The following is a 26,677-nucleotide window of genomic DNA, read 5'->3' on the forward strand; positions in this document are numbered from 1 at the left end:
AATCTCACATGAACTCACCATACCCCTCACGGAATCCAAATGCGTAAAATTTTTTAGACATTTATATTCCAGACTTCTTCTCACGCTTTAGGGCCCCTAGAATGCCAGGGCAGTATAAATACCCCACATGTGACCCCATTTCGGAAAGAAGACACCCCCAGGTATTCCGTGAGGGGCATATTGAGTCCATGAAAGATTGAAATTTTTGTCCCAAGTAAGCGGAACGGGAGACTTTGTGAGAAAAAAATAAAAAATATCAATTTCCGCTAACTTGTGCCAAAAAAAAAAAATTTGGATGAACTCGCCATGCCCCTCATTGAATACCTTGGGGTGTCTTCTTTCCAAAATGGGGTCACATGTGGGGTATTTATACTGCCCTGGCATTCTAGGGGCCCCAAAGCGTGAGAAGAAGTCTGGTATCCAAATGTCTAAAAATGCCCTCCTAAATGGAATTTGGGCACCTTTGCGCATCTAGGCTGCAAAAAAGTGTCACACATCTGGTATCGCCGTATTCAGGAGAAGTTGGGGAATGTGTTTTGGGGTGTCATTTTACATATACCCATGCTGGGTGAGAGAAATATCTTGGTCAAATGCCAACTTTGTATAAAAAAATGGGAAAAGTTGTCTTTTGCCAAGATATTTCTCTCACCCAGCATGGGTATATGTAAAATGACACCCCAAAACACATTCCCCAACTTCTCCTGAATACGGCGATACCACATGTGTGACACTTTTTTGCAGCCTAGGTGGGCAAAGGGGCCCATATTCCAAAGAGCACCTTTAGGATTTCACAAGTCATTTACCTACTTACCACACATTAGGGCCCCTGGAAAATGCCAGGGCAGTATAACTACCCCACAAGTGACCCCATTTTGGAAAGAAGACACCCCAAGGTATTCCGTGAGGGGCATGGCGAGTTCCTAGAATTTTTTATTTTTTGTCACAAGTTAGAGGAAAATGATGATTTTTTTTTTTTTTTTTTTCATACAAAGTCTCATATTCCACTAACTTGTGACAAAAAATAAAAACTTCCATGAACTCACTATGCCCATCAGCGAATACCTTGGGGTCTCTTCTTTCCAAAATGGGGTCACTTGTGGGGTAGTTATACTGCCCTGGCATTCTAGGGGCCCAAATGTGTGGTAAGGAGTTTGAAATCAAATTCTGTAAAAAATGACGAGTGAAATCCGAAAGGTGCTCTTTGGAATATGGGCCCCTTTGCCCACCTAGGCTGCAAAAAAGTGTCACACATCTGGTATCGCCGTACTCAGGATAAGTTGGGGAATGTGTTTTGAGGTGTCATTTTACATATACCCATGCTGGGTGAGAGAAATATCTTGGCAAAAGACAACTTTTCCCATTTTTTTATACAAAGTTGGCATTTGACCAAGATATTTATCTCACCCAGCATGGGTATATGTAAAAAGACACCCCAAAACACATTCCCCAACTTCTACTGAATACGGAGATACCAGATGTGTGACACTTTTTTGCAGCCTAGGTGGGCAAAGGGGCCCATATTCCAAAGAGCACCTTTCGGATTTCACTCGTCATTTTTTACAGAATTTGATTTCAAACTCCTTACCACACATTTGGGCCCCTAGAATGCCAGGGCAGTATAACTACCCCACAAGTGACCCCATTTTGGAAAGAAGAGACCCCAAGGTATTTCGTGATGGGCATAGTGAGTTCATAGAACTTTTTATTTTTTGTCACAAGTTAGTGGAATATGAGACTTTGTAAGAAAAAAATAAAAATAAAAAATCATCATTTTCCGCTAACTTGTGACAAAAAATAAAAAGTTCTTTGAACTCACTATGCCCATCAGCGAATACCTTAGGGTGTGTACTTTCCGAAATGGGGTCATTTGTGGGGTGTTTGTACTGTCTGGGCATTGTAGAACCTCAGGAAACATGACAGATGCTCAGAAAGTCAGAGCTGCTTCAAAAAGCGGAAATTCACATTTTTGTACCATAGTTTGTAAACGCTATAACTTTTACCCAAACCATTTTTTTTTTACCCAAACATTTTTTTTTTATCAAAGACATGTAGAACAATAAATTTTGAGCAAAATTTATATATGGATCTCGTTTTTTTTTGCAAAATTTTACAACTGAAAGTGAAAAATGTCATTTTTTTGCAAAAAAATAGTTAAATTTCGATTAATAACAAAAAAAGTAAAAATGTCAGCAGCAATGAAATACCACCAAATGAAAGCTCTATTAGTGAGAAGAAAAGGAGGTAAAATTCATTTGGGTGGTAAGTTGCATGACCGAGCAATAAACGGTGAAAGTAGTGTAGGTCAGAAGTGTAAAAAGTGGCCTGGTCTTTCAGGGTGTTTAAGCACTGGGGGCTGAGGTGGTTAAGCTGGAGTCACGTAGCGCCGCACGTCACTCTGCTATGATCAGTATAGGGAGAGGTTGCAGCTGCGACGTTAGGGCGAGATTAGGCAGATTAACTCCTCCAAAAGACTTCATTCTGTGATCGATCTGCAGCTGTGGATCATTGAAGTGCTATTATTGACTTGCTCACTTTTTTGAGGCTGCCCAGAGCGTTTTTAGATCACTTTTTTTCTGGGGTGATCGGCGGCCATTTTGTGACTTGTGGTGCGCCAGCACAAGCTATCACCAAGTGTATTTAACCATCGATAGTGTGGTTATTTTGTGCTATATCCTACATCAGCTGCAGGCTGAGCCTGTGTCACCGAAGTGCATTTAACCATCAACAGTCTGGTTATTTTTTGGCCATATACTACATCAGCTGCAGGCTGAGCCTGTGTCACCGAAGTGCATTTAACCATCGACAGTCTGATTATTTTTTGGCCATATACTACATCTGGTGCAGGCTGAGCCTGTGTCACCCAAGTGCATTTAACCATCAACAGTGTGGTTATTTTTTGGCCATATATTACATCAGGGGCAAGTTGAGCCTGTCACCCAGCACCTAAAAAATAGACCTGACATTTCTATTCAACCAAATCTGTACTGTTTTAGCTGGTCAAGTTATTTGTAGTGACCGTAAAAGCACACTTTTTTTTCTGGGTTGAAAAAACATTCCCAAATTTGCCATTCTCAAAATAACTAGTTTCTGGTATTTGAGGCCTACTTGAAATCTATCCCAAAAAGAATATCTTACATTAAAGCTAGTGATAGTGTCATTCAGAAAAACCTAAGACACACGCTAGCGTGCTGATAGAAATCTGATTCTGTGATTAAACCTATACCTGTCACACAGCGCAAAAATAAACAGGCCTCACATCTCTATTTAACCAAATCTGTACTGTTTTAGCTGGTCAAGTTATTTGTAGTGACCGTAAAAGCACACTTTTTTTTCTGGGTTGAAAAACCATTCCCAAATTTGCCATTCTCAAAATAACTAGTTTCTGGTATTTGAGGCCTACTTGAAATCTATCCCAAAAAGAATATCTTACATTGAAGCTAGTGATAGTGTCATTCAGAAAAACCTAAGACACACGCTAGCGTGCTGATAGAAATCTGATTCTGTGATTAAACCTATACCTGTCACACAGCGCAAAAAAAAACAGGCCTCACATCTCTATTTAACCAAATCTCTACTGTTTTAGCTGGTCAAGTTATTTGTAGTGACCGTAAAAGCACACTTTTTTTTCTGGGTTGAAAAACCATTCCCAAATTTGCCATTCTCAAAATAACTAGTTTCTGGTATTTGAGGCCTACTTGAAATCTATCCCAAAAAGAATATCTTACATTGAAGCTAGTGATAGTGTCATTCAGAATAACCTAAGACACACGCTAGCATGCTGATAGAAATCTGATTCTGTGATTAAACCTATACCTGTCACACAGCGCAAAAAAAAACAGGCCTCACATCTCTATTTAACCAAATCTCTACTGTTTTAGCTGGTCAAGTTATTTGTAGTGACCGTAAAAGCACACTTTTTTTTTCTGTGTTGAAAAACCATTCCCAAATTTGCCATTCTCAAAATAACTAGTTTCTGGTATTTGAGGCCTACTTGAAATCTATCCCAAAAAGAATATCTTACATTGAAGGTACTGATAGTGTCATTCAGAAAAACCTAAGACACACTCTAGCGTGCTGATAGAAATCTGATTCTGTGATTAAACCTATACCTGTCACACAGCGCAAAAAAAAACAGGCCTCACATCTCTATTTAACCAAATCTCTACTGTTTTAGCTGGTCAAGTTATTTGTAGTGACCATAAAGGCACACTTTTTTTTCTGGGTTGAAAAACCATTCCCAAATTTGCCATTCTCAAAATAACTAGTTTCTGGTATTTGAGGCCTACTTGAAATCTATCCCAAAAAGAATATCTTACATTGAAGCTAGTGATAGTGTCATTCAGAAAAACCTAAGACACACGCTAGCGTGCTGATAGAAATCTGATTCTGTGATTAAACCTATACCTGCACACAGCGCAAAAAGAAACAGGCCTCACATCTCTATTTAACCAAATCTCTACTGTTTTAGCTGGTCAAGTTATTTGTAGTGACCGTAAAAGCACACTTTTTTTTCTGGGTTGAAAAACCATTCCCAAATTTGCCATTCTCAAAATAACTAGTTTCTGGTATTTGAGGCCTACTTGAAATCTATCCCAAAAAGAATATCTTACATTGAAGCTAGTGATAGTGTCATTCAGAATAACCTAAGACACACGCTAGCGTGCTGATAGAAATCTGATTCTGTAATTAAACCTATACCTGTCACACAGCGCAAAAAAAAACAGGCCTCACATCTCTATTTAACCAAATCTCTACTGTTTTAGCTGGTCAAGTTATTTGTAGTGACCGTAAAAGCACACTTTTTTTTTCTGTGTTGAAAAACCATTCCCAAATTTGCCATTCTCAAAATAACTAGTTTCTGGTATTTGAGGCCTACTTGAAATCTATCCCAAAAAGAATATCTTACATTGAAGGTACTGATAGTGTCATTCAGAAAAACCTAAGACACACGCTAGCGTGCTGATAGAAATCTGATTCTGTGATTAAACCTATACCTGTCACACAGCGCAAAAAAAAACAGGCCTCACATCTCTATTTAACCAAATCTCTACTGTTTTAGCTGGTCAAGTTATTTGTAGTGACCATAAAGGCACACTTTTTTTTCTGGGTTGAAAAACCATTCCCAAATTTGCCATTCGCAAAATAACTAGTTTCTGGTATTTGAGGCCTACTTGAAATCTATCCCAAAAAGAATATCTTACATTGAAGCTAGTTATAGTGTCATTCAGAAAAACCTAAGACACACGCTAGCGTGCTGATAGAAATCTGATTCTGTGATTAAACCTATACCTGTCACACAGCGCAAAAAAAAACAGGCCTCACATCTCTATTTAACCAAATCTCTACTGTTTTAGCTGGTCAAGTTATTTGTAGTGACCGTAAAAGCACACCTTTTTTTTCTGGGTTGAAAAACCATTCCCAAATTTGCCATTCTCAAAATAACTAGTTTCTGGTATTTGAGGCCTACTTGAAATCTATCCCAAAAAGAATATCTTACATTGAAGCTAGTGATAGTGTCATTCAGAAAAACCTAAGACACACACTAGCGTGCTGATAGAAATCTGATTCTGTGATTAAACCTATACCTGTCACACAGCGCAAAAAGAAACAGGCCTCACATCTCTATTTAACCAAATCTCTACTGTTTTAGATGGTCAAGTTATTTGTAGTGACCGTAAAAGCACACTTTTTTTTTCTGGGTTGAAAAACCATTCCCAAATTTGCCATTCTCAAAATAACTAGTTTCTGGTATTTGAGGCCTACTTGAAATCTATCCCAAAAAGAATATCTTACATTGAAGCTAGTTATAGTGTCATTCAGAAAAACCTAAGACACACGCTAGCGTGCTGATAGAAATCTGATTCTGTGATTAAACCTATACCTGTCACACAGCGCAAAAAAAAACAGGCCTCACATCTCTATTTAACCAAATCTCTACTGTTTTAGCTGGTCAAGTTATTTGTAGTGACCGTAAAAGCACACCTTTTTTTTCTGGGTTGAAAAACCATTCCCAAATTTGCCATTCTCAAAATAACTAGTTTCTGGTATTTGAGGCCTACTTGAAATCTATCCCAAAAAGAATATCTTACATTGAAGCTAGTGATAGTGTCATTCAGAAAAACCTAAGACACACACTAGCGTGCTGATAGAAATCTGATTCTGTGATTAAACCTATACCTGTCACACAGCGCAAAAAGAAACAGGCCTCACATCTCTATTTAACCAAATCTCTACTGTTTTAGATGGTCAAGTTATTTGTAGTGACCGTAAAAGCACACTTTTTTTTTCTGGGTTGAAAAACCATTCCCAAATTTGCCATTCTCAAAATAACTAGTTTCTGGTATTTGAGGCCTACTTGAAATCTATCCCAAAAAGAATATCTTACATTGAAGCTAGTGATAGTGTCATTCAGAAAAACCTAAGACACACGCTAGCGTGCTGATAGAAATCTGATTCTGTGATTAAACCTATACCTGTCACACAGCGCAAAAAAAACAACAGGCCTCACATCTCTATTTAACCAAATCTCTACTGTTTTAGCTGGTCAAGTTATTTGTAGTGACCATAAAGGCACACTTTTTTTTCTGGGTTGAAAAACCATTCCCAAATTTGCCATTCGCAAAATAACTAGTTTCTGGTATTTGAGGCCTACTTGAAATCTATCCCAAAAAGAATATCTTACATTGAAGCTAGTGATAGTGTCATTCAGAAAAACCTAAGACACACGCTAGCGTGCTGATAGAAATCTGATTCTGTGATTAAACCTATACCTGTCTCACAGCGCAAAAAGAAACAGGCCTCACATCTCTATTTAACCAAATCTCTACTGTTTTAGCTGGTCAAGTTATTTGTAGTGACCGTAAAAGCACACTTTTTTTTTCTGGGTTGAAAAACCATTCCCAAATTTGCCATTCTCAAAATAACTAGTTTCTGGTATTTGAGGCCTACTTGAAATCTATCCCAAAAAGAATATCTTTCATTGAAGCTAGTGATAGTGTCATTCAGAAAAACCTAAGACACACGCTAGCGTGCTGATAGAAATCTGATTCTGTGATTAAACCTATACCTGTCACATAGCGCAAAAAAAACAACAGACCTCACATCTCTATTTAACCAAATCTCTACTGTTTTAGCTGGTCAAGTTATTTGTAGTGACCGTAAAAGCACACTTTTTTTTCTGGGTTGAAAAACCATTCCCAAATTTGCCATTCTCAAAATTGTGGTGAACGGGAACAATGAGGAAAACATCTAATAAGGGACGCGGACGTGGACATGGTCGTGGTGGTGTTAGTGGACCCTCTGATGCTGGGAGAGGACGTGGCCGTTCTGCCACAGCCACACGTCCTAGTGAACCAACTACCTCAGGTCCCAGTAGCCAGCAGAATTTACAGCGATATTTGGTGAGGCCCAATGCCGTTCTAAGGATGGTAAGGCCTGAGCAGGTGCAGGCATTAGTCAATTGGGTGGCCGACAGTGGATCCAGCACGTTCACATTATCTCCCACCCAGTCTTCTGCAGAAAGCGCACAGATGGCGCATGAAAACCAAGCCCATCGGTCTGTCACATCACCCCCATGCATATCAGGGAAACTGTCTGAGCCTCAAGTTATGCAGCAGTCTCTTATGCTGTTTGAAGACTCTGCTGCCAGGGTTTCCCAAGGGCATCCACCTAGCCCTTCCCCAGGGGTGGAAGAGATAGAATGCACTAACGCACAACCACTTATTTTTCCTGATGATGAGGACATGGGAATACCACCTCAGCACGTCTCTGATGATGACGAAACACAGGTGCCAACTGCTGCGTCTTTCTGCAGTGTGCAGACTGAACAGAAGGTCAGGGATCAAGAATGGGTGGAAGACGATGCAGGGGACGATGAGGTCCTAGACCCCACATGGAATGAAGGTCGTGCCACTGACTTTCACAGTTCGGAGGAAGAGGCAGTGGTGAGACCGAGCCAACAGCGTAGCAAAAGAGGGAGCAGTGGGCAAAATCAGAACACCCGCCGCCAAGAGACTCCGCCTGCTACTGACCGCCGCCATCTGGGACCGAGCACCCCAAAGGCAGCTTCAAGGAGTTCCCTGGCATGGCACTTCTTCAAACAATGTGCTGACGACAAGACCCGAGTGGTTTGCACGCTGTGCCATCAGAGCCTGAAGCGAGGCATTAACGTTCTGAACCTTAGCACAACCTGCATGACCAGGCACCTGCATGCAAAGCATGAACTGCAGTGGAGTAAACACCTTAAAAACAAAGAAGTCACTCAGGCTCCCCCTGCTACCTCTTCTGCTGCTGCTGCCTCGGCCTCTTCTGCTGCTGCCGCCGCCTCGGCCTCTTCCTCCGCCTCTGGAGGAACGTTGGCACCTGCCGCCCAGCAAACATGGGATGTACCACCAACACCACCACCTGCGTCACCAAGCATCTCAACCATGTCACACGGCAGCGTTCAGCTCTCCATCTCACAAACATTTGAGAGAAAGCGTAAATTCCCACCTAGCCACCCTCGATCCCTGGCCCTGAATGCCAGCATTTCTAAACTACTGGCCTATGAAATGCTGTCATTTAGGCTGGTGGACACACACAGCTTCAAACAGCTCATGTCGCTTGCTGTCCCACAGTATGTTGTTCCCAGCCGGCACTACTTCTCCAAGAGAGCCGTGCCTTCCTTGCACAAACAAGTGTCCGATAAAATCAAGTGTGCACTGCGCAACGCCATCTGTGGCAAGGTCCACCTAACCACAGATACGTGGACCAGTAAGCACGGCCAGGGACGCTATATCTCCCTAACTGCACACTGGGTAAATGTAGTGGCGGCTGGGCCCCAGGCGGAGAGCTGTTTGGCGCACGTCCTTCCGCCGCCAAGGATCGCAGGGCAACATTCTTTGCCTCCTGTCTCCTCCTCCTCCTACTCAGCTTCCTCCTCCTCTTCTTCCACCTGCTCATCCAGTCAGCCACACACCTTCACCACCAACTTCAGCACAGCACGGGGTAAACGTCAGCAGGCCATTCTGAAACTCATATGTTTGGGGGACAGGCCCCACACCGCACAGGAGTTGTGGCGGGGTATAGAACAACAGACCGACGAGTGGTTGCTGCCGGATAGCCTCAAGCCCGGCCTGGTGGTGTGCGATAATGGGCGAAATCTCGTTGCAGCTCTGGGACTAGTCGGTTTGACGCACATCCCTTGCCTGGCGCATGTGCTGAATTTGGTGGTGCAGAAGTTCATTCGCAACTACCCCGACATGTCAGAGCTGCTGCATAAAGTGCGGGCCGTCTGTGCGCGCTTCCGGCGTTCACACCCTGCCGCTGCTCGCCTGTCTGTGCTACAGCGTAACTTCGGCCTTCCCGCTCACCGCCTCATATGCGACGTACCCACCAGGTGGAACTCCACCTTGCATATGCTGGACAGACTGTGCGAGCAGCAGCAGGCCATAGTGGAGTTTCAGCTGCAGCACGCACGGGTCAGTCGCACTGCGGATCAGACACACTTCACCACCAATGACTGGGCCTCCATGCGAGACCTGTGTGCCCTGTTGCGCTGTTTCGAGTACTCCACCAACATGGCCAGTGGCGATGACGCCGTTATCAGCGTTACAATACCACTTCTATGTCTCCTTGAGAAAACACTTAGGGCGATGATGGAAGAGGAGGTGGCCCAGGAGGAAGAGGAGGAAGAGGGGTCATTTTTAGCACTTTCAGGCCAGTCTCTTCAAAGTGATTCAGAGGGAGGTTTTTTGCAACACCAGAGGCCAGGTACAAATGTGGCCAGACAGGGCCCACTACTGGAGGACGAGGAGGAAGAGGATGAGGAGGAGGTGGAGGAGGATGAGGATGAAGCATGTTCACAGCGGGGTGGCACCCAAAGCAGCTCGGGCCCATCACTGGTGCGTGGCTGGGGGGAAACACAGGACGATGACGATACGCCTCCCACAGAGGACAGCTTGTCCTTACCTCTGGGCAGCCTGGCACACATGAGCGACTACATGCTGCAGTGCCTGCGCAACGACAGCAGAGTTGCCCACATTTTAACGTGTGCGGAATACTGGGTTGCCACCCTGCTGGATCCCCGGTACAAAGACAATGTGCCCACCTTACTTCCTACACTGGAGCGTGATAGGAAGATGCGCGAGTACAAGCGCACGTTGGTAGACGCGCTACTGAGAGCATTCCCAAATGTAACAGGGGAACCAGTGGAAGCCCAAGGCGAAGGCAGAGGAGGAGCAAGAGGTCGCCAACGCAGCTGTGTCACGGCCAGCTCTTCTGAGGGCAGGGTTAGCATGGCAGAGATGTGGAAAAGTTTTGTCACCACGCCACAGCTAACTGCACCACCACCTGATACGGAACGTGTTAGCAGGAGGCAACATTTCACTAACATGGTGGAACAGTACCTGTGCACACCCCTCCACGTACTGACTGATGGTTCGGCCCCATTCAACTTCTGGGTCTCCAAATTGTCCACGTGGCCAGAGCTAGCCTTTTATGCCTTGGAGGTGCTGGCCTGCCCGGCGGCCAGCGTTTGTCTGAACGTGTATTCAGCACGGCAGGGGGCGTCATTACAGACAAACGCAGCCGCCTGTCTACAGCCAATGTGGACAAGCTGACATTCATAAAAATGAACCAGGCATGGATCCCACAGGACCTGTCCATCCCTTGTGCAGATTAGATATTAACTACCTCCCCTTAACAATATATTATTCTACTCCAGGGCACTTCCTCATTCAATACTATTTTTCATTTCATTTTACCATTATATTGTGGGGCAACCCAAAGTTGAATGAACCTCTCCTCTGTCTGGGTGCCGGGGCCTAAATGTGTGACAGTGGCCTGTTCCAGTGGTGGGTGACGTGAAGCCTGATTCTCTGCTATGACATGAAGACAGATTCTGCGCTGACATAAGGCCAGATTCTCTGTTACGGGACCTCTCTCCTCTGCCTGGGTGCCTGGGCCTAAATGTGTGACAGTGGCCTGTTCCAGTGGTGGGTGACGTGAAGCCTGATTCTCTGCTATGACATGATGACAGATTCTGCGCTGACATAAGGCCAGATTCTCTGTTACGGGACCTCTCTCCTCTGCCTGGGTGCCTGGGCCTAAATGTGTGACAGTGGCCTGTTCCAGTGGTGGGTGACGTGAAGCCTGATTCTCTGCTATGACATGAAGACTGATTCTGCGCTGACATAAGGCCAGATTCTCTGTTACGGGACCTCTCTCCTCTGCCTGGGTGCCTGGGCCTAAATGTGTGACAGTGGCCTGTTCCAGTGGTGGGTGACGTGAAGCCTGATTCTCTGCTATGACATGAAGACAGATTCTGTGCTGACATCAGGCCAGATTCTCTCTTACGGGACCTCTCTCCTCTGCCTGGGTGCCGGGGCCTAAATGTGTGACAGTGGCCTGTTCCAGTGGTGGGTGACGTGAAGCCTGATTCTCTGCTATGACATGAAGACTGATTCTGCGCTGACATGAAGCCAGATTCTCTGCTATGGCATGAAGAGACTGATTCTCTGCTGACATGAAGCCAGATTCTTTGCTATGGCATGAAGAGACTGATTCTCTGCTGACGTGAAGCCAGATTCTCTGCTATGGGACCTCTGTCCAATTGATATTGGTTAATTTTAATTTTTTTAATTTTTATTTTAATTCATTTCCCTATCCACATTTGTTTGCAGGGGATTTACCTACATGTTGCTGCCTTTTGCAGTCCTCTAGCTCTTTCCTGGGCTGTTTTACAGCCTTTTTAGTGCCCAAAAGTTCGGGTCCCTATTGACTTCAATGGGGTTCGGGTTCGGGACGAAGTTCGGATCGGGTTCGGATCCCGAACCCGAACATTTCCGGGAAGTTCGGCCGAACTTCTCGAACCCGAACATCCAGGTGTTCGCTCAACTCTAGTGTCCAACTAAAGGGTTATTAGGTCTGATATTTTTAGACAGCTGGTTGTTACAGGTGCAGCCAAACCTACTATTTTTCCTTATTTTATAGTTAATTGTCTTTTACACAATAAAAGCATTGTTGAACCAAAAACAATTCATGTTTTACTGTCTCCATATTTTGAGAGCCGAATTATTGATTTTATGTGGCAATTGTCTAACGGTTGGGTCTCATTTTTAGCAGAATGCACTGACTGTTACCATTTTGGGGGGCATATGCCTATTTTGATAGCTTGGTGTTGCACTTTTAGTGATGTTAGGTTGAATAAATTCATATTTTCATTTAAGTTTTTATATATTTTTTTATTTAAATTGTTCACCGGAGGGGTTATATCATAGGATATTTTTATAGAGACAGTCGATATGTAGACAGCGGTACAAAATATGTCTGTTTGTCTATTGTTTACCTTTTTTTTAATAATTTTTTATTTAAAGTCTTTATACACATTGACGATTTAAATCTCAATACGTTAGTTAGTGATCTTTTTGATCATTATATGGTTTATTAGTTAGTGATATTTCAGTACATTATAATTTTATTTTGTTTGTTAATGATAGTTCAATTGAGTTTAATATTATTTATTTGTTAAATCAATTGTTTTAATGTAGATTAATGAGTTATTGTCCAGTGTTCTTTTTTTGTATTACTAGAGTGTATGTTGTCGCCTCATTGTCGGCCCTTTTAATGTTTATGTACATGTTATGCACATATTTACCCTCTTGCTGGGGGCTGGTGATCACCTCCTCTTCCTCCGAGTCCTAAGATGGGGTGGTGCTGGAGGGTACAGCATTTTCCACCTCCTTCACTTCTCCCACATCTGGTGGGGGTGGCTCAATAGGCTGGGAGGGTCTGGCCTTCACCTCTTCTTCCTCCTCTACCTCCACAACCTCCACCGGTCGTCTTCTCCGAATGGAGGGAATAGGAACGTCTGTGATCACAAAATGTTTAGATTTTACATAAACAACTCCAAAATCTTAAGAACATTATATATATATAATTGCAGTGGCTGCCAGCTTTATGACGCATAACTCAATCCAAAATTAACAGTATGAAAAAATACATCCCCTCCACAGTGTCTTGATGGAACAATAGGGCGAGAGGAGACCCATGGGATGGGATTATCTCCTCAGTGTATCATAAATTGATCTAATTCTCTACACCAGAGTCGGCTACTTCTTAATCCCATCACTAACACAATAGGACAAAGGGACAAATAAACCAACACATTTATTTAGAGTCTCAGAGCAGAGTTAACCCTTTTTGTGTTTATGGATTCACACTATGCTACTTTAATGGGGAATACGAAAAATGTGGCCTATAAACTCAACCAAAAAATTCATGGTTTATAGTTCCCTCTCAACCAAATTGGTCTCCATAGTCCTGTGTCCAAAGCCTGTAGGAAGGAGGCTAGGCCTCAGGCTTCTACTGCAGACACAGAGATGGTTCAGTCTGTCACTTGTCTGGCCCAAAGCCAACAACACATCACATCACCCAAAGAACATCATCCCCACAATGAAACATTGTGGTGGAAGCATCATGCTGTGGGGATGTTTTCGAACAGCCGGGACTGGGAAACTGGTCAGAGCTGAGGGAAAGATGGACAGGGATATTCTTGAGCAAAACCTGTACCACTCTGTGCGCGATTTGAGGGTAAGACGGAGGTTCAGCTTCCAGCAGGACAATGACCCCAAACACACTGCTGAAGCAACACTTGAGTGGTTTAAGGGGAAACATATAAATGTGTTGGAATGGCCTAGTCAAAGCCCAGATCTTAATCCAATCACAATTTAAAAGAAGGCCTAAGTTGTGGGCATGTTCTACAAATTACATGATGGGAATCCTCACACAATCCATGTTAAATCCAGGGGGTAAGGCAACAAAAAAAAGAACAAAGTCAAGGGGTGTGAATACTTTTGCTTAGCACTATATACATTACAGAGTGTTGGCAAAACATACAAAAGTTATTATTTACGTATGTACCTGGGCATTTTTCGTCCCGGATTCTTTTAATGAAACGGGGCTGCCTTTTCTTCATGTCTGACCATTTTTTTTTAAAAGGCCAGACGGCGGGGTGTGCGACCCATTTTGCTCCACATTTCATAGGCCAACTCCCGCACTATTCTCTGTTTCTTGGCGTGGGCTCGGGTGCGTTCGTAGCCCCGAACCAACATCCGCTGCAAGTGAAAAATGCAAGCATATAATCCCCATTTTTAACAATAATAGTATTGAAAATAATTTACTCAAGTAAACTGCAAAAAGTATTTAATGCTTTGAGGTGGAAATATTAGATTTAGGCCGCATGCACCGCCAGTAATTTGATGGTTCATTTACAGTTATCCAGGGTGCATCCCGGGAAGACGTACCAGCTGTACACCCCATACCGTACCGTCACTTCACTAGACAGATACATCTCTGCTTAGCTGGACAGTATATGATAGCTCAGACCCCACCCACATACAGTAGTAATACAATCCCATCTTCTAACCGTAACAGTAAGGCTGCATGCACACAGGCGTGTTTTTTCAAAACTGCGGACCATACAAACCCGTCCTGACGTCCTGCAGAGTGGACAAGCGCACGGCGTCATTTGTTGCTATGACGACGTGCACTTCCAGGCCACCACCACTGTACTGTGATACACTTGTATGAGCAAGAAGCGCACGGCGTCATAGCGAGTTAGCATTAGCAACCAATGACACCGTGCGCTCAGCCACTCTCCAGGGTAACCTAACATAGTGGGTGTGATGTCACAGCCAGGAATACTTAGTGCAACAATCACTAATATCTAGTGAGACATTATAAAATGTGAAGTTGAGTGCACTTAAGAAAAATTTAAATCACTGAAGATTTAAATCACTGGCGATTTTTTATATAACACTATTTATGCATATAAAGCGATTGTTCAGACATGCAGGTGAAATGTAATCAAATACATAATTTTAATGTAAGATTACTGACATTCACCAGGAGTTCTTCCTCTTCCTCGTTGAACTTTGCTCCAACCATCTATTTGCTAGTCGGTGTAAACCAGTTCCTGTAGGCCACGCCTTGCGAGTGCATGTGCTCTTGCGATTAATACTTTGCCGAAATTTTGCCGATAAAAAAATAATGCTTGTCGATCGTAAAATCGCTTAATACTTCTGGTATGTCAGTGTCCATGTTGTGGGACTATGTGTGCGCATCTACTAAGTATTTCGTGGCTGCAAATATGACCTTGAGGTTTCTCATGTTTGCATGCCATTAAAATGAATGGGACCCGCCACGAACCTGCGGTTCGCGAACATTTGAGCGAGTTCGAGCGATCGCGTTCGCGAACCGTCCCATCTGATGCTCGCCCATCACTGACAACAACCAGTGTCAAACAGCACCAGCTGCCGCTGACACTTAAAACTACCGTCTCTTACCTCACCGAGGCCAGGAACCTCGGTGATACATACCTTCCATCAATGACGGCCCCTTGTGCCTTCCTACAGCCCCTATACGCTTTCAACAGAAATAACTGCAGAAGTGAACTGAGAATATATTTTTTCTTGTTGGACTGAAATAGGCCACATGTCACGGATGATGTTGCAGATAGCTGGAGGTTATAGATAAACATCCGACTGAGCATAAGGAGCATAAAGGTGACCCCTATAAAACCCTAAGAGCTCACCCTGACTGCAAAGCACATACAAGGGTCTCAGAGGTAGACGTTTGCATGCCCTCGTGCCTAGACTGTCTGATATCTGAAAACCCTATAATAGTGAGGGGACACGACCACCGACTCCCTGCACTTAATACGGAGGGAGTCAGGGTCACCTAGAATCAAGCCAGCACGAAAACACAATACATGAAAGGACTTATCTGAACAAGCAGCAACAGAAGTCTCCAGCAGTGAACACTTTCAATCCAGGAAGTAGTATAAACCGCAAAGTAAGGCAGTATGGGAATATAAAGGAAAGAGGATTATTCTAAATAGGTGACACCTGGGAGAAGGAAATGAGATGACAAAGTTAAACCAAAACAAAGAACATCATGCAAGAGATAGAAAAGGACGTCTGTCAGACACCACTATCTGCTTACACCAGAATTAACTGAAGAAATGCACTGGGAATATATTTTTCTTGTAGTACTGAAATATGCCCCTATATGCTTTAAACAGAAATAACGGCAGCAGTGCGTATATATTTTTCATTTTTTACTGAAATACGCCCTTATGCGCTTTCACCAGAAATAACTGCAGAAGTGAAATGCGTATATATTTTTCTTGTAGTACTGATATAAGATACTAAAGATACTAAGATATAAGCCACTAAAGGCTTTTCAACATAGCACTTGCAGCCCAATAACAAATAGCTGGAATGACAGAGCTGTCTAATGGCTATTTGGATCACCAAATAATCTTTCCCTGCACTTGTAATTTGCTTTTCTATCTACAGTACAGACCAAAAGTTTGGACACACCTTCTCATTCAAAGAGTTTTCTTTATTTTCATGACTATGAAAATTGTAGATTCACACTGAAGGCATCAAAACTATGAATTAACACATGTGGAATTCTATACATAACAAACAAGTGTGAAACAACTGAAAATATGTCATATTCTAAATTCTTCAAAGTAGCCACATTTTGCTTTGATTACTGCTTTGCACACTCTTGGCATTCTCTTGATGAGCTTCAAGAGGTAGTCCCCTGAGATGGTTTTCACTTCACAGGTCTGCCCGGTCAGGTTTTTTAAGTGGGATTTCTTGCGTTATAAATGGGGTTGGGACCATCAGTTGCGTTGAGGAGAAGTCAGGTGGATACACAGCTGATAGTCCTACTGAATAGACTGTTAGAATTTGTATTATGGCAAGAAAAAAGCAGCTAAGTAAAGAAAAACTAGTGGCCATCATTACTTTAAAAAATGAAGGTCAGTCAGTCAGCCGAAAAATTGGGAAAACTTTGAAAGTAAGGGCTATTCGACCATGAAGGAGAGTGATGGGGTGCTGCACCAGATGACCTGGCCTCCACAGTCACCGGACCTGAACCCAATCGAGATGGTTTGGGGTGAGCTGGACCGCAGAGTGAAGGCAAAAGGGCCAACAAGTGCTAAGCATCTCTGGGAACTCCTTCAAGACTGTTGGAAGACCATTTCAGGGGACTACCTCTTGAAGCTCATCAAGAGAATGCCAAGAGTGTGCAAAGCAGTAATCAAAGCAAAAGGTGGCTACTTTGAAGAACCTAGAATATTACATATTTTCAGTTGTTTCACACTTGTTTGTTATGTATATAATTCCACATGTGTTAATTCATAGTTTTGATGCCTTCATAGTCATGAAAATAAAGAAAGCTCTTTGAATGAGAAGGTGTGTCCAAACTTTTGGTCTGTACTGTATGTCCCTAGCGCCTTCTGACGTCTCTCCCTGCACTAAGGTCCTATGAAATAATTCCTCCCTATTCTTTCCCTGCACTTATAAATCATTTTTTCTGTCTTTTTTTTCCACAATGAGGTTTTACCAATTGCTGTCCCTAGCACCTTCACTCGTCTGTCCCTGCACTCTGAACGCTGGAAAGTATCTGACTCTAAGCAGCCGTATTTATAGGACTGTGGCATCACAGGGGGGCTGGCTGGCTGCTGATTGGTAGTGATGAGCGGAAGGTGCCATATTAGATTTCGCAATATTTCGCGAATATTCGATTAAATATTTGTCTTATATTCGTCGAAATCGAATATTCGTCATTATTCTATTTAGCGCGAATATTATGTGATTTAATTATTCGCGTATTTTGATTTTCTTTTAACTGTATAAGGCAACTTTCCTATTGGTTGGCTATGGCTATGGCTAATATGTGTATTTTACGAATATTCGCTATATTGCTATAACTTAGTTTTTTAGAATATTCGTAATATTCTAAAAAACAAAGTTATAGCAATATAGCGAATATTCGTAAAATACACATATAGACTGTAATTTAGTTAATATAATGCTATAATCTTTTTTTTTATAGTCAAATTTTTTTGGCCTCTTCTGAACTTCAGTTTTGGAAAAAACTTACACTATTAAAAAAAATACTATAGCACTATATTAGCTAAATTACAGTCTATATGTGTATTTTACGAATATTCGCTATATTGCTATATATTCTTGTTTTAGAATATGACGAATATGACGAATATTCTAAAAAACTAAGTTATAGCAGTATAGCGAATATTCATAAAATACACATATAGACTGCAATTTAGCTAATATAGTGCTATAGTATTTTTTTTTAAGTGTCAATTTTTTCCAAAATTGAAGTTCAGAAGAGACAAAAAAAATTGACTATAAAAAAAAGATTATACCACTATATTAGCTAAATTACAGTCTATATGTGTATTTTACGAATATTTGCTATATTGCTATAACTTTGCTTTTTAGAATATGACGAATATGATGAATATTCTAAAAAACAAAATTTATAGCAATATAGCGAATATATTCATTATTTCGAATTTTTGTCTTTTTTTTTTTCAATGTGTACTGTTATTCCACTTTGGCATACTGCTCCCCGACAAGCGTCCCCGTCACCATGGGAACGCCTGTGGGTTAGAATATACCATCGGATCTGAGTTTTCACGATCTCAGGTAAAACTCAGATTCAATGGTATTTTCTAACCCATAGGCATTCCCATGGTGACGGGGACGCTTGTCGGGGAGGAGTATGTGAACAACTGTACAGGTAGGAAAAAATAATGCGAATATTCTAAATAACAAATATATTCACTATATTGCTATATATTTGTTTTTTAGAATATTCTTCATTTTTTTTCCATATGAAAACATGATTCCTTCCTGCTTAAGTTTCTTGTGGGCCAATGACTCATTGACCCACAAGAAAGAAGCAGGTAGGAATCATGTTTTCAGATGTAAAAAAATTCCGAATATTCGAAATAGCGAATATATAGCACTATATTCCAAATATTTGCGAATTAGCGAAGTTGCGATATTCGCGATTAATATTCGCTATTCGAATATTCGAGCTCAACACTACTGATTGGTTGCATGCAGGCATGTCAATATGGGTGATCCCGCCTTCCCAGAGTTCCTTGCCCCATGTCCTCAGTCCTCACATGTGTAGCCGCCATTTTAGGAAAAATGTGATTCGTTACCACGAAGTGCGAGGAAATTCGAATTTGTTGCAAATTGAATTTTTCCTGAATTTCTAAACGAATTCCACTTCGTTAGCTACGATTCGCTCATCTCTAAGCAGCACCTTACAGAACCCCTAGAGCCCACCTGTTCCTTGCTACAAAATTATCCATTACCAAATACTGGAAAAGTACAACTAATTCCTCAATGGCTGAAATTCTCAACAGGGTACATACCACCTGCATGTTCGAATAATTTGTAGCGTACAACCTTACTGTCATGCACAACAGAGTACTGTAAATTACAAACCCCACCTACTTGACGATACTAGTGTGTTTCATTACTGTATGACACAACAAAACTGTTTGTTACAGTTTAGGCTACTTTCACACTAGCGTTCGGGGCTCTGCTTGTGAGTTCCGTTTGAAGGCTCTCACAAGCGGCCCCGAACGGATCCGTCCAGCCCTAATGCATTCTGAATGGATGCGGATCCGCTCAGAATGCATAAGTTTGGCTCCGTTTGGCCTTCGCTCCGCTCAGCAGGCGGACACCCGAACGCAGCTTGCAGCGTTTTCATGTCCGCCTGGCCGTGCGGAGCCAAACGGATCCGTCCAGACTTACAATGCAAGTCAATGGGGACGGATCCGTTTGACATTGACACAAGTATGGTGCAATTTCAAACGGATCCGTCCCCCATTGACTTTCAATGTAAAGTCAGGAGTCCCTATTAATATACTATCAGATCGGAGTTTTCTCCGATCCGATGGTATATTTTAACTTGAAGCGTCCCCATCACCATGGGAACGCCTCTATGTTAGAATATACCATCGGATTTGAGTTACATCGTAAAACTCAGATCCGACAGTATATTCTAACACAGAGGCGTTCCCATGGTGATGGGGACGCTTCATGTTAGAATATACTGAGAACTGTGTACATGACTGCCCCCTGCTGCCTGGCAGATGCTGCCAGGCAGCAGGGGGCAGACCCCCCCCCTCCTGTAATTAACTTATTGGTGGCCAGTGCGGCCCCCCTCCCTCCCCAGTATTAATTGTAACCAGTGCGGCCCCCCTCCCTCTATATTCATCGGTGGCCAGTGCGGATTCCCAGTATTAAATATGACCAGTGCGGCCTCCCCCTCCCTCCCTCCCCAGTATTAAATATGACCAGTGCGGCCTCCCCCTCCCTCTATATTTATTGGTGGCCAGTGCGGATTCCAAGTATGGCCTCCCCAGTGTGGCCTCCCCTCTCCCCCCCCCTAATTAAAATCACACACCCCCCCCCCATCATTGGTGGCAGCGGAGAGTACCGATCGGAGTCCCAGTTTAAATCGCTGGGGCTCCGATCGGTTACCATGGCAACCAAGACGCTATTGCAGTCTTGGCTGCCATGGTTACTTAGCAATAAATACAAGCATTATACTTACCTGAAGAGCTGCGATGTGTGTCCGGCCGGGAGCTCCTCCTACTGGTAAGTGAAAGTTCTGTGCGGCGCATTGCCTATTGCACAGACCTGTCACTTACCAGTAGGAGGAGCTCCCGGCCGGACACACATCGCAGCTCTTCAGGTAAGTATAATGCTTGTATTTATTGCTAAGTAACCATAGCAGCCAAGACTGCAATAGCGTCTTGGTTGCCATGGTAACCGATCGGAGCCCCAGCGATTTAAACTGGGACTCCGATCGGTACTCTCCGCTGCCACCAATGATGGGGGGGTGTGATTTTAATTAGGGGGGGAGAGGGGAGGCCGCACTGGGGAGGCCATACTTGGAATCCGCACTGGCCACCAATAAATATAGAGGGAGGGGGAGGCCGCACTGGTTATATTTAATACTTGGGAGGGAGGGAGGGAGGGAGGGAGGGGGAGGCCGCACTGGTCATATTTTTTATACTGGGAATCCGCACTGGCCACCGATGAATATAGAGGGAGGGGGGCCGCACTGGTTACAATTAATACTGGGGAGGGAGGGGGGCCGCACTGGCCACCAATAAGTTAAATACAGGAGGGGGGGTCTGCCCCCTGCTGCCTGGCAGCATCTGCCAGGCAGCAGGGGGCAGTCATGTACACAGTTCTCAGTATATTCTAACTTGAAGCGTCCCCATCACCATGGGAACGCTTCTGTGTTTAGAATATACTGTCGGATCTGAGTTTTCCGAAGTGAAAAATCAGATCTGAAATGAACAGTTATGCAAACGGATCCGTTCTGAACGGATGCAAGCGTTTGCATTATAGGATCGGATCCGTCTGTACAGACACCAGACGGATCCGCTCCTAACGCAAGTGTGAAAGTAGCCTTATACTGTCAAAAACGAATAAAAAAGATTGTAATTAATTAAGTATATCTTTATTTTATTATATATTGTTACAAAGTAGTAGAAGGAGTCTACATTTCACCTAGGTTCCTGTCTTATACGTTCTAAATAGCAGCCAAGGAATTGAAGCAGCAAGGAAAACTAGGTTTTCTGTGTGTGTAAGGTTTTATAAAAAACCTGGTTAGAAGAGCCTGGCTGCTTGGAGCAGGGAGAGTTCGGTGGGTCCTTGCTCCAATTAGCCACTCCAGGTATTCATGGTGAATGTAGTTAATCACCTGAGCACCTGGGTGGACTACAAAAGGGGCAGACAGCTCACTAGCTGGTGTCTCTGCTCCTGGGAAAAGCTCTGATGTGAGTGCAAAACAACCATGTGTTTTGGTTTAAGGTGCTGGGCATAAGGCTCAGTTTCCTGTAGTTAGGAACTGCTGTATGTATAGAAGTAGTGGCCAGACGGCTAGGTATTTCTTTTAGCCAAATAAAGGCTGCGGTCAGTTGCACCATACTTGCTTGATCTGGACTGTGTTTTGTGTGCCTACAGAGCCCGTCTATCCCAGGAGACGGTGATCCCGTGAGCTAATTCCGTATTTATATATATATATATATATATATATATATATATATATTACATTATTGTATCATATAGTATGCAAATAAAATAGACATACCAACATTTTATATACTTAGAAAAAAAGAAACAAATAAGAAATCTTGTTTATAAGAGATAGGACATATGCCCGAGGAAGAGATGGTAAAGGGTTAGTAAGAAGCTTATTTAAGTTCTGCTGGTTTAAAGTCTGTCAGATTTGAAACTGTTCAGAAATCTCTTCGACAACTACTGGTCTATAAAATATATCTGCTGATAAACAAAGAGAAATACTGAGAACATTGCATTGTACTGACATTTAAAATTATTCTATGTCTCAAAACTTTAGAAGAAGAAAGAAACAATAAAGAAATTCTGCATTTCAAACGTGATGGAAAGCGCTATTGTGTGTTGTGTAGAAAGGAGAAATTGAAAAACTGTGTCTCCCAGCTTATTGAGATATTATGCCAGACTATCTGATGCTTGCTGCTTTGTTCCATTAGTCATTGCCATTCTATTGTATTGTAATTGTACCCAGCGCCATTTACTAATAGAGAGATAAAAAATCACTTCAGAGCAGAAACTGTATAATATGCAGTATGTGACAGACCCCATGGTAAACAGCAGTGTCACCTTTTCGTATAATGGCTTTAAAGATGGGCATGAACGATGATTTAATTTACGTTATATTAAGAGCATTTGTAATATGATTAAAAATAAATCAAATTGCAAATGAAATCAAGGGGTTTCTGCCCATGAATGCTATATTCCAAGGAGGTTTCTAACTTTTGCTTTTCTACATATTATGTATCATGCAAGAATCTATACTGTAGTGTACAAATCTGAAATTATGTTTGGTTTATTTATATTAAAGGGGTTTTATGATCTCAGATATTGGGGGCATATTGTTAGGATATGCCACCAGTGTAAAATAGGTTCAGGTCCTGCCTCTGGGACCAGAACCCAGAATCTCCAGAATCGCCCTGAAAGTGACGGAGAGTGCTCTCTGTTCATTTCTATGGGAATTCATTTTTTATATTTTTTTTATATTTTTTATTTATTTAAAGAAAGTAACGTAACAAGGTACATGTAAAGTACCTTGTTTTACATTCTGAAAAGACATATGAGATTGATCTTGATAGAGATGATACAAAGGACATATCTACAAACTTACATTGCAATTAGTATACAATCTATTACTGTAGAATTGGTTCAAGGCTCCTTAAAGGGATTCTGTCATGAGATTTTACCCCTATAACCTAAACATATGCTCATGTCCGGAGTAATAAGAATAATCCTAAGCTGGCCTTATTAAATTTCCGCATTCCTGCCCGTTCCTCTGCCAGACCCCATGCCTGCGCACTATGCTCAGCCTGATGCGCCGCGGACTCCTGGCAGCGGCTTCGCTGAGAGAAGTGCGCATGCGCCGGCCTGATGCGCATGCGCACTTCGCTCAGCAATGCCGCTGCCAGGAGTCCGCGGCACATCAGGCTGAGCCTAGTGCGCAGGCGCGGGATCTGGCAGAGGGACGGGTAGGATTGCGGAGGCGGCGCTGAGCTGTAGAAGGCAGCGCAGAAGTCAGCGAAGGCGGCGCTTGGCACCGGACGGAAAGGGGTGCGGCCGGGCACCCTGTATTAACGGACCTACCCTTGGGCATCTTAAGTGAGTGATTGACAGGTTATACAAAACTGTTTTTTGGGCCAGAGTGAAGTTTAATAAGGCCAGCTTAGGATTATTCTTATTACTCCGCACATGAGCATATGTTTAGGTTATAGGGGTAAAATCTCATGACAGAATCCCTTTAAGATTTGAAGTAAGATATTACATGGTTTGCTAGTTGGAGTAAAATATGCATATATACCATACTTGTTGTTATAGGTGCATGAATACACCCTGTCAGTTAGTCAGGGTGTCTGAATTCCTGCCATAATTGCCATTGTTTTAGGAATTTTTGGTGGTTACGGGCTTCCCAGGAGGAAAGTTCCTCAAAGCGATATATTTGGTCAATTTTCGGCTTCCATTGTTCTAAGGGGGGAGGGGATAGCCAATATTTTGGCACTAATAGGCGAGCAGCTGTAAGCAGTTGTCTAAAGAGGAAAGGAAGGGGATGTGACTCGGTAGCATGATCTAGGTTGTGTAGAGCCTTACAAGGGGACATCTGCACCTTTGTGTGACAAATCTGATTACTAATGTGAAAGATTTCCTTCCACCAATTATTGATAAGAAGACAGTCCCACCATATATGGAAAAAGGTTCCTCTATTGCTAAGGCATCTCCAGCATCTGTCTGAGGCTGTGGCTGAGAAGAGACAAGTTATTTCTGGTGTTTTGTACCATCTAGTCAAGAGTTTATATCCATTCCCCTGTATGCGGACACATCAAGATAATTTATGGGGAGATAAAAGTATATCTGGTCGTGTTGAGATAGAGAATTCCTGACCCAAGTCCCTTTCCCATTACCAAATGAAGGCAGGTTTAACGAGTATGGAAGGTGTATTTAATCTATTATATAGGGTGGGCCATTTATATGGATACACCTTAATAAAATGGGAATGGTTGAGTCACGGGGTTCCGAAGGTGCACTCGGTCCCCCATTGCCCGCAGAACTGTTGCTTAGCTTTTGGAATGAGGTCAAACACAGAACCTCATTGGGTCCGGTGGCCCCTCGTAAAAGGGGGGGTACTGTCACGGGGTTCCGAAGGTGCACTCGGTCCCCCATTGCCCGCAGAACTGTTGCTTAGCTTTTGGAATGAGGTTCTGTGTTTGACCTCATTCCCAGGGCGGCTTTACTAGCTGGGTGGCTCCCTGCTCCTAGTCTGCCTTGAGCGCCGAGCTGATCACTCGGTGCTTAACTGGTTGGTCTGTCGGGCATGTGACGCTGGCCACGTCACATGACCCACACTCCTCACTATAAATACAGGCAGCCTGCTAGCCACAGGTTGCCTGTTAATTTCTAGGTTCCTGGCTATTTGTTGGACTGCTGAATACTTACCTGATCCTGTTCCCTGACCATCCTTTTGCCTGCTGCTCCTGTACTGCGTTTCCGTCCTGGTATTGTGACCTCGGCTCCCACCTGACTACTCTCTTAGGACTCCTCTTGTACTTCTCTGCTCTCCTGGTATTTATGACCCCGGCTTCTCCTGACAATTCTCTGCTTGCTCCATTTGTACTTTGCAGCTTTCCTGGTATTGACTCGGTCCGTTCACGTCCTGTTGTTTGTCTGTCTGTCATCCCTGCACTTACTCCAAGTTAGGGATTGCCGTCCAGTTGTCCCCTGTCATTAGGACTCGCGAGGCAAGTAGGCAGGGCCAGGGGTAAGGGTGGAGCGCAGTGGTCACTTCCCTCCCCCCTGTGTGTGTGTGTACGCGACCGTTACAGATTAACAGGCCCAATAACCACTGTATTATGAATCCTCTGGTGACCCTGACTGACCATGTCTCTAATCTGACGCAGAGGGTGCAGGAGTTAGGGGAAAAACTCAGTTCTTTTGAGTTAGGGCAAGGTTCTTCCACTCCTCAGGCCTCCAGTCCGCATTTTGAGCCCCAGATTAAGCTCCCAGACCCCTTTTCTGGAGACCGGAGGAAGTTTCTCTCTTTTAAGGAGAGTTGCAAACTTTACTTCCGTTTGCACCCCGTGTCCTCTGGCTCCGAGAGTCAACGCGTGGGCATTATCATTTCCCGATTACAGGGTGATCCCCAGGACTGGGCATTCTCTTTACCTGCTGGCACCAGTTGTTTATATTCTGTGGAGAGGTTCTTTCAGGCCTTGGGTACCCTCTATGATGAACCAGACAGGGCTCTAGTAGCCGAGACGGCTCTAAAGGCACTGGTTCAGGGCAATTTACCAGCGGAGGATTATTGCACCCAATTCAGAAGGTGGTGTGTCCCCTCAGGATGGAACGAACCAGCCCTGAAGAGTCAGTTCAGGTCAGGTCTGTCTGATAAATTAAAGGATCTTCTGGTCAGTTATCAACTTCCAGAGACCTTAGAGGAGATGATGACCCTTGTTGTCCGACTTGACCGACGGGTTAGAGAGAGACGACAGGAACAACAGTTCTCTTCCCAGATGGTGGTCCAGCCAGAGGCCTATCCCAGAGACAATGCTGAGGTCTCCACCGAGGAACCCATGCAGGTTTGCATGACCCGAGGGAATCTTCGCCGCAGACGTGGAGAATGCTTTTACTGTGGAGATCCTGACCATTGGATCAACCAGTGTCCTAAGAAGGTCCTCTCTGTCAAGTCTTCTAAGGCAAGGCAACCTAAAGACCAGGTACACCCTGAATTTTCTAAATGTAAGCTTTTGGTACCCATTACGATTTCTCTGGGAGTAGATAAATGGCCGGGTAAGGCCTTTATTGATTCTGGCTCAGCGGCTAGCTTTATTGACTCTGAGTATGCTGTAAGATTGGGTATTCCTATGTTTGCCTTACCAACTCCTATCCATGTCATGGCTATTGATGCTACTCCTCTTATTGGTGGTACGGTGAGCTTATGTACTTCGGAGATTTCTCTAACCGTGGGTGTGTGCCACTCAGAGAGATGTTCGCTTCTAGTCCTGGAGAACCTACCTGCTGAGGTGGTACTAGGGTTGCCTTGGCTCCGACTACATAACCCCACTATAGATTGGTCCAATGGGGAGTTGGTGAGATGGGGGCCTAAGTGTGACTCGTGCTTGTCCGTGGTACAGGCTGGGGTCTCAGTAAAGTCTGATACTTTACCCTCTGTTGTTAGAGAATATTTTGATGTATTCTCATCACCAACCCCGGAGGTTCTA

The sequence above is a fragment of the Bufo bufo genome, chromosome 5, assembly GCF_905171765.1.
Source record: "Bufo bufo chromosome 5, aBufBuf1.1, whole genome shotgun sequence".
Classification (NCBI taxonomy): Eukaryota; Metazoa; Chordata; class Amphibia; order Anura; family Bufonidae; genus Bufo; species Bufo bufo.